Below are 12,389 nucleotides of genomic sequence, written 5' to 3' on the forward strand. Positions count from 1 at the left end.
CCTATTCGGGTTTATTTTAATCCGGCCGACACAGTTTTTAGTCTAGTTGATGTAACAGAGGGGCATATGGAGGTAATTTTTGTTTTGCAATTCTCAAATTGAGATTTTTAGGGAATCGCAATTAGAGAATCGCAAAACGAAATGTAAGTAGGATTAGCAAATATTTTTGCGAATCCCAGTTATTCCTTATTTGTAAATTGCAAAATGAGATTCGCAAATAAGGAATACCTTCTCATTCATTCCTATGGGCTAGAATACCCATAGGAATTAATAGGAAGACAATCTCAATTTGCGATTCTCAATTAGAGAATCGCAAATTGAGAATGCAATTTCAGGGTTGTAAGGGTGTCAATAGTACACCCTTTTGCACCCCTGAAATTAACATGTGTGCACATGTGGCCCACATACATTCCCTAAGGGCATGTATGTGACCCACATTGCACTTTGAAAAATGCCAAAAAGTGCATTTTTCAAAGAAATCGCAAAATACCACCAACCTGAAGTTGGTGGTATTTTGCGATTCCTTAAGCCAAAATTCACACAACTTGGGTGCTTTCTACATTTTATTTAAGGAATCGCAATTTGAGATTCCTTATATGCAATAGCAAAATAAGGAATCACAAATTTTGCGGTTCCTTATTTTGCATGTGGGTTTATGCGTGCTACATAGCACACTGCCCTAATTGCGATCGCAAATTCTGAAATTCTGCAAATTTCTGCATTTGCAAGCGCAAATAGGCTTCCTACATATGGCCCAGAGTTCTATTACCAGCGAGACAGCCCCGGGCATCGATAAAGTGCCTGCTGACATCTTCCTCCAGAATAAGGTCAATTGGAGCCAGTATACTATGATTTTAGCAGATGCTATTGCTCATGGAGCCCCGATCCCGGACACCTGGCGAGGGGCGGAGATCATCCCGATCTACAAAAAAAGAGAGACGAATCCTCACTGGGGAATTACAGGTCGATAAGCCTTATAGATTCAATCCAGAAAGTCGTAGCTCGACTAATTGTTCGCGTCCATGAAAATATCTTTGCCCAAATACGCTGGGGGGGGGGGGGGGGGGGGGGGGTTCATGGAAACCAGACAGACCGGTTCCCAGTCAAGATGGGAGTACGCCAAGGCTGTGTCCTGGCGCCTACACTATTCTCACTTTTCATTAGTGGCATTGTCAGTTTTCTAGCTGCCATTCCCACAGATGCACTAGTCCTAGCTGGTAAAGCAATCCCTATATTAATGTGTGAATACTGTGTACTGATTCCTCTGTATTGTGTGCGGTCCCAATGACAAAGTTTGTAGGATGGATGTAGAGAATTAGAACTAAGCTCCTTGCTCCAAAACGAATGATGTAGGCGTTTGATATTCTAGATGGAACTTTCAAACTGTCTAATACCCTTTAGCATCAATTCTTATTAACAATAATATGTATAAGCTTTTTAACGGTTTTAATCCATTCTTATAATACATACTTTTATTGTATTCATCATTTTATAAACTTTTGATATATGGTTCTATTGTGGTATGCTTTTATGACATTCAATGTTGAATAAAGCTTGAGTTGTTGATGGTGTATCCCTGTTGGGCAGTTGTCCGCGCGGGTGTGGCGGGTGGTGGGTGATGTTCTATCTTGTTCAGTTGAAAGCGCAGGGGATGGGGAATCATGCTGCAGTGTTTGTAGGTAAAGGCGGTGTATATGCCATATATCCTCGTGCCGTGAGGTAGGGGGGTGAGGACAGGTCAGGAGTATATCTCAGTTTGCGTATCGCAGTATGCCATGCTGCGGAGCAATGCTTCCTCCGTGGGGCACAGTCTGGAGCCCCAGTGTAATGTGATTTCCTTTTTGGCTAACAGTGGTGCTGTAGCTATGAATCTGCGGTGACTGAGTGGGATGTCTATGACTCTTCCCAGAATGAACAGATTTGGGGAGGGAGCAAGTGGCGTGGAGGTTATATTGGATAGCGCCTGAAATATTGTGGTCCGGTACTCAGATATGAGAGGACAGGTCCATGTCATGTGTGCAAAGTCAGCATTGAAGAGTTGGCATTTTGGCCACTGGACGGTTTTAGAGGGGTCATATTTGGCCAATTCCACCGGTGTGACGTATATTCGATGAATGAATTTGAAGTGAAGCAGTTTATGGCTCTGGTTGGGGGATACCCTCCTAATGTGTTCATGACGGCAGGTCCACTCTTTGTCGTTTAAGGGTCGTCCAAGATCCTCTTCCCAGTGGCGTCGTGCTCCCCTGTCTTTTACTTGTTTGAGTGCCATGCACACCCGGTATAACTCAGTGACTTAGGGCCAGATGCACAACCAGTTTTTGCATGCGCAAACAGGCTTGTGCCCCGCTTGCACATGCAAAAACGTACATGGCCATGTACAAACACTATTTTGTGACTAGCAAAAAAGTTGCGACTTGCAAAATAGTGTTTTGCGACTCGCTATTAGGAAGGGGCATTCCCTTTCTAATAGCGAGTCTCTAGCCATGTATGAATGTTTTGCAACCGCAATTGCGGTCGCAAAACACTCGCAATTTACCGCCCTCTTCAAGAGGGTCGTAATGGAGTGGCAAATGGGAAGGCGTCCCGAGGGTACCCCGTCCCTGTTGTGACTGGCTCTAAAATAATTTTTTAAGGGCAGGCAGTGGTCCCAGGTACCACTACTCGCCCTTAAAAAACTGAAAGGAAAAGGTTTCATACGTTTTTTTTTTTTAAATGCATTCCATTTTACTTTAAGGAAAACGGGCTGCATTTAAAAACTGCTTTATTGACAAGCAGTCCCAGACATGGAGGTCACCAGCCCAGGGAGGGCCAGCCATTCCCAATGGGGTCGCAAATTGCGAGTGGCTCATTAATATTCATGAGCCTCTTATTTTGCGACCCCATTGGGAATTGCAATCAGTGTCTCTGACACTGTTGCGAATTCCAAATTGTGACTCTCAATTTGTGACTCGTAATTGAGCGCAAATTATGAGTCACAATTTGGAACGGTCGTACATCTGGCCCGAGGTGCGAGCCGTCCTGATTAGCTATTGTAAGAGGAGTGAACTCGTTTGGGGAGGGGAAGGAGGAGATTGTCGAGTGGAGAGCACCAAGCAGTCTGTTCACAATGAATTTGTCCATGTGGGACATCCTCGCCCGTGTAGCCAGGTCAGCCATGGACACTGCGATTTTGTGCAATTCTAGCTTACGGAGTGTGTGTTGAACTACTATTTCAGACGTCGATGGCATAAGTGGGTTCTGAGGTAATGGGAGGTTGGGTAAGTATAGAGAGCCTGAGCCTAGGAGTGGACTCAGTTTGCTCCAGGCCCAGCAAGTGGTGGATAAGGGCCGTGTATCGTTAGGGTCTAGTCGCATGGAAACATTGCTCCTTGGGGGGTGGGATCGGACATGTCTCGCTCAGGTTTGTTGAAAGGTATGTGGGCGTCAGGGTGGAACCAGTGGTATGCAAACTGGGCCTGCAGGACCAGGTAATATAAATGTAGGTCGGGGACAGTAAATCCACCTCGTTTGTAAGGGAGAGTAAGAGCGTCTCAGGCTATCCACGGTCTCTGTCTGGCCCAGACCAAGCAGATCAGCAGGCTACAAAGTTGTGAAAAGGATGCCTTAGTTAATTGGATAGTCCTATTGACGAATAAGTATAAAAACTGAGGAAGGGCATTCATTTCAATAAGGGCAATGCGGCCAGCCATAGATAATGGTTGCTAGATCCAGTATCCTACCTGCAAGGTGAGCGCTTCCATGGTGGGTCCATCGTTAAGACGGATCATTTGTTCTTTATTTCTGTGTAGGGTGATTCCTAAGTATTTAGTGGTATCAGACGCCCACCGGAGAGGGAGATTCTTACCTGCAGGGTTAGGCGAGTCTGTGAGTGGAAAGAGATCAGAGTTGCCCCAATTAATATGCAGGTCGGACACATTCCCTGATCTCAGCAATAAGGGGTTGTAGTTCGTGTTAGGGTCTCTGATGAAAAGCAGGATGTCATCTGCATACATGGATAGGAGCAGTGGGCCGGGGCGGAATCGCAGTGCATATGTTTCTTGTCGAGATGTCTGACTAAGGGATCCATTGCTACCATAAAGAGCCGGGGTAAAGAGGGCAGCCCTGACGTGTGCCGCGAGAGACCGAGAACGGGCCAGAGAGGGAACCGTTCACTCGATGCCTGGCCATGGGGTATGAGCATAGAAGTGCAATCAATGCGATGATATTTGGGGGAATGCCAAGCTTACAGAGCGTGGCAACGAGAAAAGGCCATTCTAGGGAGTCAAAGGCTTTCTCTGCATCAAGAAGAGTCCCCGCTGCAGGGGTAGCCGGCGATATCCTATTTACTACCAAGAATACAGTCCTGAGGTTCAAGGCGGTCGATCTATGTGGAATGAAACCGGATTGAACCGGTGAGAGATGTTGGTCCACTAGCAGCGATAGTCTATTGGCAAGCATCTCAGCGGGTATTTTATTGTCGAAGTTTATCAAGGAGAGGTGGCGATATGAGTGGCAGGCAGTGGGATCTTTGCCAGACTTCAGTAAGAGGGAGATTGCTGCCTCTCTCATTGTAACGGGGAGAACCCCATTAGCGAGTAATTCGGCATAGGCCTCTGGCAACTGTGGTATAAGTGTTTGTCTAAATGTTTTGTAAAAGGTCCTGGATAGGCCATCGAGGCCGGAGCTTTTGACCCATCAAAAGAGTTTATAGTTTGGCCGACCTCTTCTATGGTGAAGAGTTCACCGGCCGCCCCCAATACCGCACAGCTCCGCCTGTGTGCTCCTGCTTCCTAGCCAGCTGCTGCCGCATCGGGAGTTCACCGCTCCCCCCCCTCCACTGGTGTCACTGCTCTGTGCCTGCTTCTCGTTCTGCGCTCCAGTTTGTACCTGACTCTTTTCCGTTTTTATTCTCATTTGTTCTCATTTTGCTCTCTGTTGGCTGTGCCATTTGTTTGTTTTCGTTGTGTTGTTGCCCTTTGCATTTGTTTTCGTTGTGTTGCTGTTAGCGCCCCTGCCCTGTCCCCTTTAGCCTTCGGCTTCACCCGTCATGCTCTTCCTGCCGCTGCCCCCCTGTGGCCCCGCCCTCCCATGCTCCCATTCGCTGCCCCGCTCGCACCTCCCAGCTGGCCCTTACTCCCTCATCCCCTCATATGGCGGCCGCTGTGTGGCTGCGCACAGCGGGCACTCTGCTGCGTGCCTAAGGCGCGCCAAAGGCAAGCCCGTCTGCGCCCGTCCGCGCCTGGACCGCGCCCATCGCCAGAACCCTGGACCCCGAAGCCGTCACAACACCAGACTGCACCACCACCCCAGCACCCTCCGCGCCACCCCGAAGCGCACCCAAGGGCCCTTCTCCTGCCGGAACTGCAGCTTCACCAGCATCCGGCCTGCCAAACCATCAGCAAGAGAACCCAACCACCTCCGATGCATCCTCCTCAACACCCGCTCCTCCCGCAAGCACGCCATCAAACTCTGGGACCTCCTAGACTCCACCACCCCGACGTCGCCTTCCTGACGCAGACCTGGCTGAACACCACCTCGGCACCAGACATCGCCATAGCCATCCCAGAAGGCTATAAGATATCCCACAGAGACTGCACCAACGGAGTGGGAGGGGGAATCGCCATCATCCACAAGAACACCCTCAGAGTCACAACCAACACCAACAACACCCTCACCACCGCCGAGCACATGCACTTCCAGATACACACCGACCCGAACACCACCCTCAGAGGAACACTCGTCTACAGACCACCCGGACCCCAACCACAATTCAGCGACTCCATCGCTAACCTCATCAGCACGCACGCCCTCACCTCCATGGATTACATCCTCCTCGGGGACCTGAACTTCCACCTCGAGAACAACAACGCCAACTCCACCACCCTGATCGACAACCTCGCCAACCTTGGACTCCAACAACTCGTGATGCAACCCACCCATGCCGCTGGACACAATCTGGACCCCATCTTCTCCGCAAGTCCCCACGTCTCCTTCAACCACACCACCGAACACCACTGGACAGACCACAGATGAATCCACTTCACCTTCAGGAAACCCACCACACACCACCGCACTCAACAGATGCCACACCGGTGCTGGGGCAAGGTCACCGAGGACCAACTGACCACCACCCTCGCCCTGGGACCACCCGCCAACCCCACCGACCCTGACACTGCCGCCATCAACCTCAAACAGTGGATCAACGACTGCACCAACACCCTCGCCCCACTCAAGACCTCCGCCACCAATCACACCAACAAGAAATCCGCATGGTTCACTGAAGACCTCCGGACCTCCAAACGCACCTGTCGGAAGCTGGAGAAGAGCTGGGTCTGTGACCGAACACCAGACAGCTACTCCGCCCACAAGAACGCCACCCACAGACACCACCAACTCATCAGGACCGCCAAGAGGACCTCCTTCAAAGACCGCCTAGACAGCAACACACAGAACAGCAAAGAGCTCTTCAACATCGTGAAAGAACTCTCCAACCCCAGCTCCAACCCCAACGAAATTCCACCATTCTTTCACCGCAAGATCACCAACATCCACGACAGCTTCGACTCCGCCACCCCCACATCCACCGCTAAGACCACCCCCCCTGCGACCAACACCCGCCTGACTGCTTGGTCCAACGTCAGCAACGAAGACACCATCAAGACCATGAACTCCATCCACTCCGGATCCCCATCTGACCCATGCCCTCACCACATTTTCAACAAAGCCAGCCCAGCCATCACACCCCCTCTCCAGAAAACAATCAACGTCTCCTTTGAGACAGCAACCTTCCCAGAGAGCTGGAAGCATGCCGAGATCAAAGCCCTACTAAAGAAACCCAAGGCAGACCCCAATGACCTCAAGAACTTCCGGCCCATCTCCCTGCTCCCCTTCCCGGAGAAAGTCACGGAGAAGATCGTCAACAGACAGCTGACCCACTACCTCGAAGACAACAGCATCCTGGACCCATCCCAGTCCGGCTTCTGCAGCAACCACAGCACGAGACTGCCCTCATCGCCGCCACCGACGACATGAGGATCCTTATGGACAAAGAAGAAACAGCTGCCCTCATCCTTCTGGACCTATCAGCAGCCTTCGACACGGTCTGCCACCACACCCTAACAGCACGCATCCATGACGCCGGAACCCTAGAGAAGGCCCTGGCCTGGACCACATCCTTCCTCTCCGGCAGAACCCAGAGCGTCCGCCTCCCACCCTTCCACTCCAAGACCACCGAGATCATCTGCGGCGTTCCACAGGCATCATCCCTCAGCCCGACGCTGTTCAATATCTACATGACACCACTCGCCCACATCGCACGACAACATAGCCTCAACATCATCTCCTACGCCGACGATACCCAGCTGATCATATCCCTCACCGAAGACCCTCACACCACCAAAACCAACCTCCACAGAGGAATGAAGGCCGTCGCCGAATGGATGAGGGACAGCAGGCTGAAACTGAATTCTGACAAGACGGAGGACCTTATCCTCGGCCTCACCCCCTCAGCCTGGGACGACTCCTGGTGGCCAACATCGGTAGGAACAACCCCTGAACCCACCGACCACGCACGCAATCTGGGAGTCATCCTCGACTCCGCCCTCTCAATGACCAAGCAGGTCAACGCCATCTCCGCTTCCTGCTTCAACACCCTCCGAATGCTCGGCAGGATCTTCAAATTGATCCCCTCCGACACAAGAAAAACAGTCACCCAGGCCCTCGTCACCAGCAGACTGGACTACAGGAACGCCCTCTATGCAGGAACAGCAGCTAAGCACCAAGGGACGGCTGCAACGCATCCAGAACGCCTCGGCACGACTGATCCTCGATATCCCCCGACGCGGCATCATCACACCACACCTAAGAGGCCAGCATTGGCTCCCCGTCAACAACAGGATCACCTTCAAACTCCTCATCCACGTACACAAAGCCCTACACAACGCCGGACCAGCATACCTCAATGACCGTCTCAGCTTCTACACCCCCACCCGCAGCCTCCGCTCTACCAACCTCGCCCTCGCCACAGTCCCTCGCATCCAGAAAACCACCGCCAGTGGCAGATCCTTCTCCTACCTCGCCACCAAAACCTGGAACACTCTCCCTACAAGCCTACGACAGACCCAGGACCTGCTGGCCTTCTGAATACTTCTCAAGACCTGGCTTTTCGATCAGTAGCAGGCCCCCCTCCCCCCCAATGCCTTGAGACCCTCACGGGTATGTAGTGCGCTTTACAAATGGAATGATTGATTGATTGAGGAATGAATTGTGCCTGCCCTGTAGTCAGCCAGACCATTGCAACCTCTTTCAAGTAGGTGAGATGATGTGCAAATTCAGTGTATAGGGTCCGATAGTACGAGACTAGTTCTGCCATTATGTCAAAAAAAGCCACTGCGGACCCCAAGTTCCGCACCTCATGCTAGTTCCAATAAGTGATGTATTATCTCCTGTTCCCCAGGGGGGGGGGGGGGGTTGGGGGTTGCACCAGGTGTGCAAGTGTTCTGCCAGGGCGCCCTCCCTCGCCATAACTGTGTGCCGCCTGGTATTTCCCCAGTAATGTGGCCTCCCAGTTAGAGTGTTCATTAAACTCAGGTATAAGGGTGTTGCATTTATGAGTAGTATCATTTGAGGCAGGTGAGTTGTCTAATTGCGTCAGTTCGGCCTCAAGTCAGGTGAGCCTATTGCATTTTGCGCATAGGACCACTGCTTGCTTGGAGATGCAGATACCATAGGTATACACCTTGAAGGCGTCCCATACCACAGTGTATTGTGTCACTGAGCAGAGTTTAGTGTGAAATATTTGAGGATTGCATCATAAAGCTCAGATTTAAAGAGTGCATCTAACAAAGCTGTTGCTGGAAGGCCCATCTGCGTTCCCACCCAGTAGTGTGTGGGAATGTCAGGTGCAGTAGCACGGGTGCATGGTCTGATAAAGCACAAGGTTGTGTTTCAATGTTACGGATCCATTGGCAGCCTTGTGCATTAGTAACCCAATAATCTATTCATGGTGTGAACGCCATATGTGTCACATAGGGATAAAGAGTGCAGAAGGTCTTGGAATGCTCGTAGAGCTTGAGGCTTTGAATTCTGTCTGGAGAATCACAGGTAGGGTCAAGCCATAGGTTCATATCCTCCCCGAGAAGCAGTGTGCCGTAATCGTGCCTGTGGAACAATGCATGGAGATCAGAAAAGAATGTGGGGTCATCTATTTTGGGTGCGTAGATGTTGAGGAATGAGGTTGTTTTGCCTAGTAGTGATCCGACCACCAAAAAGTATTACCCATGTTTGTCAGCGATAGTGAGCTGATGTGTGAAGTGGAGGCTGCGATGAATTATGATACACACTCCACGGGAGTAAGTACTGTAGCCGGCAGAGAACCGATAGGGGCCCCACGAGGAGGCAAATGGGGGGAGAGGTTTGCAGGGGTAGGTGCTTTTTTGGGGGAAATGCTATCTTTATGTGGTACCTACGGAGGTAGGCTAGTACCAACTTGCATTTCCTGGGGTTGTTGAGTCCTTGCACATTCCAGGAAAGCAGTTTCACCTCAACACTTGCTTCAGGAGTCAATGCCATAAGTATAAGCATGTGTGTGTGTGTGAATATGATGTGGTTTTGAAGTGTACTGCATGAGGAGGGAGGGGGATGTACAGGGAGGGGGAGAGAACAGGAAGAGGAGCTAAAGAGCAGAATTAGAGAGCAAAACCCAAAGAACCCACCTAGGGACAAAATGGCGCCTGGCAAATACCCAATACCCCAACGTAAAAAGATAAAATCCTAAAATCAAACCAGTCTGAGTCATCTGTAGGGGGTGGACAATGCTTAGCATGACCAACACCTGTTCTGTATAATGTGTCACTTGTAGAAGGGGAGCACAAAATTGTTTGCAATATTTTAAAACATCATAGTCATCACTTAGTTCCGATGTGGGTTGTCGTTGCCTCGCAGCGCAATGTAGTAAAGAATAAATCATCAGTTTATATCAAATTAGAATGCACAAAGTACTTGGCAAGGTGATGAAAAGGGCGACGGCCGGAAAGAGAAAAACGGGTCAGCCGCTATTCCGCAGGAAAGAGTTCAGTGCTTGTTGCCAGATTTCGGCCCGGGGCCGAGTGTTCAGGTGAGTGTTGCAGACTTCTGCGATTATTGTCTTTTTGTAGTTTACAGAGTCAGAGGATCAGCTGGGGTATAAAAAAAACGGGGTTAATCACCTATGGTTACCCAAAATCTTGCAGGGTAGAGCATGGCATATTTGAGGCCTAGCTTATGAAGCTGTATTTTTACATCCGTAAATTCGGGGCGGGCCTCTTGCACTGTGGCTGTGTGATATGAGTATAAGGAGAGCATGGAGCCTTGGTAATGCAACAGTGCATTCTCCCGGGCCAGGGGAAGAGCTGTGTCATAGTCCCTATAGTTGAATAGGCGTGCAATTATGGGCCGTGGAAGGGTGCCCGGGGTGGGCGGGGGCCCAGTGACCTGTGAGCCCTTACCATGAGGAAGGCCTTGGAGAAGTGTTCCATTCTGAAAAGTTCAGTACGCAATGTCTCTTCGAAGAGCACGGAAGTCCAATATTTGCAGACTCCGCTAAACCCATAATACGTATTTTATTTCTCTTGGATCTAACCTCAAGGTCCTCGTTCTTTATAGCTATGGCCTTCAGTAGTCACTCCATTTTTTTCCAACAGGCACGTGGTGTCCTTGGCCTGGTCTTCATGGGTGGAGATACGTTCCTCAGCTGCGTCAAGCCTAGTGTTGTGCCTGTCAAGGCGTTCTCCCATTCTATTGAGTCGTGAGGTGAGTGAGTCGAATCTGGTGACAATGGCGCAGAACCCAGCACGCAGATCCGCCATAATGGCAGCTGTGCCGTCTAGTGCGGGGGCTGAATGTCCGACTCTTCCTCACCCTCTGTATCGGGGTTCTGACCCGTGCGATCTGATGTGCCAGGCTTGTCAATGATCAGCTTACGTTGCTTTGGTACTCCGCAACCCATTATGCCCATTGGGGAGATAGTAGGAGCCAGGTAAGTTATGGCAAGTTTTTCGGGGGCGCCGCTGTGAAAAACCGGGGGCGTCACAGAGGGGGCCATTAGTCCAATGGGCTCCTAGGGAAGAGAGTCCAGTTTTGGGAGAGGAGAGGAGAGCATGAGTATGCTTATGCATTGGGGACGGCCTCGTCTGGGTTGTTGTGCTGCTTAGGGTGTGAGCGAGCTGGGCCCTAGAGTGAGAGGCAGGGGTCCTTCAGAGAGCATGGTTTGGACTGTGCTCCAGCTGTGGGGCCCATTAGGCAATGTCTTGCGTGATGCAGCAAAGTATGACTAGGCTGTGGCTTCCGCTTCGCAGTCACAGGGGTAGTTGGGGCCTCGCAGGGTCCCAGCACTGTGGCCCATCTAATGGTTTCTCTCTGCCCCTGACACCTGGTAATGCCTTATCTGGTCCACGGTGTGAGGAGGAGGGGGGTAGTCCCTGTGGGCTGTCCCAGTGCCAATGGGAAGCTTGGGGGAATCTGGAGCCATGCAGAAGAGCCCAGGGACCGCTTTTGGTCAACAGCCAGGCCCGAAGATTCAGCCACTCTAGAGCGTTTAGTTGATTGAGGCCCCGCCTCGCGATCTTTACACACGAAGAGGGTGGGTATGCGTGCGGCATCTTGGACGGCAAAGGGGGCCAGCGCCTATCACCTTGGGAGCGGTGCTGGGCCCGAAGAGGGCAGCGGATCAGGGTTGGGCCCACGTGGGTTTCAGCGCCTACCTGGGCGTATCAGGTGTCTCTTATCACTCACCGGGGCCCCAGATATTGACTGTCTCAGCTCGTCCTCGATCCGGTACCGGCATTCAGCCTGCAGTGGTCCCAGCCGAGGGCAGTCCGAAGTGGACCAAGGGCTCAGCAGAGCACCGCTGCTCAGGTTTCAGGCTCACCCACAACCCCTGTTGTTGCGGGGCCTTCAAGGCAGGCCGGGCAGCCTCACGCACCAGCAGGGGACCCGCATCGGCTCAGTGACACAGAGCCAGGACTCGCAGTCCTCAGCGATATTGCCTCTGTGTCGGGTGTCTGTTGAGCAAAATTTCAGGGGAATGGATGCCAGGAAATGTGTATTTTTGTTAGGTGAAGAGCATTGGGCACTGGAGCGTCAATGCCGTGCTGCCATCTTGTTCGCCGGCTGGGCCAAGCCCCAATGAGTCTTCTTTCTACTAATGGGTGCATTGTTTATAGTATTTGAGGCAATGAATCCACTCACTATTGGTGTTAGAGCAAATATGACAGAGAGAGGGAAACAATGAGTTAAGAGCGTCAATAAAAGTAGATGACGTCATTGAGTCGGTGGGGAGTTCTCGTGTGAATTTTAGGATTTTGTAGATTTGTTTCCGGGATACAGGGCTAGGAAAACATGAGCAACTTACATTGCAAGACAAGACCATGTGT

At 51.1% G+C, this 12,389-nt stretch overlaps 1 protein-coding gene across 1 annotated transcript in view; it reads left to right on the forward strand.

The window, feature by feature from the left end:
* LOC144785703 (NXPE family member 4-like) overlaps nucleotides 1–12,389 on the forward strand; it is a 162,520-nt gene that overhangs the window by 120,800 nt on the left and 29,331 nt on the right. The gene's annotated exons all lie outside the window — the stretch shown is intronic.

This window comes from Lissotriton helveticus, chromosome 10 (genome assembly GCF_964261635.1).
Source record: "Lissotriton helveticus chromosome 10, aLisHel1.1, whole genome shotgun sequence".
In the NCBI taxonomy this organism is placed as follows: domain Eukaryota; kingdom Metazoa; phylum Chordata; class Amphibia; order Caudata; family Salamandridae; genus Lissotriton; species Lissotriton helveticus.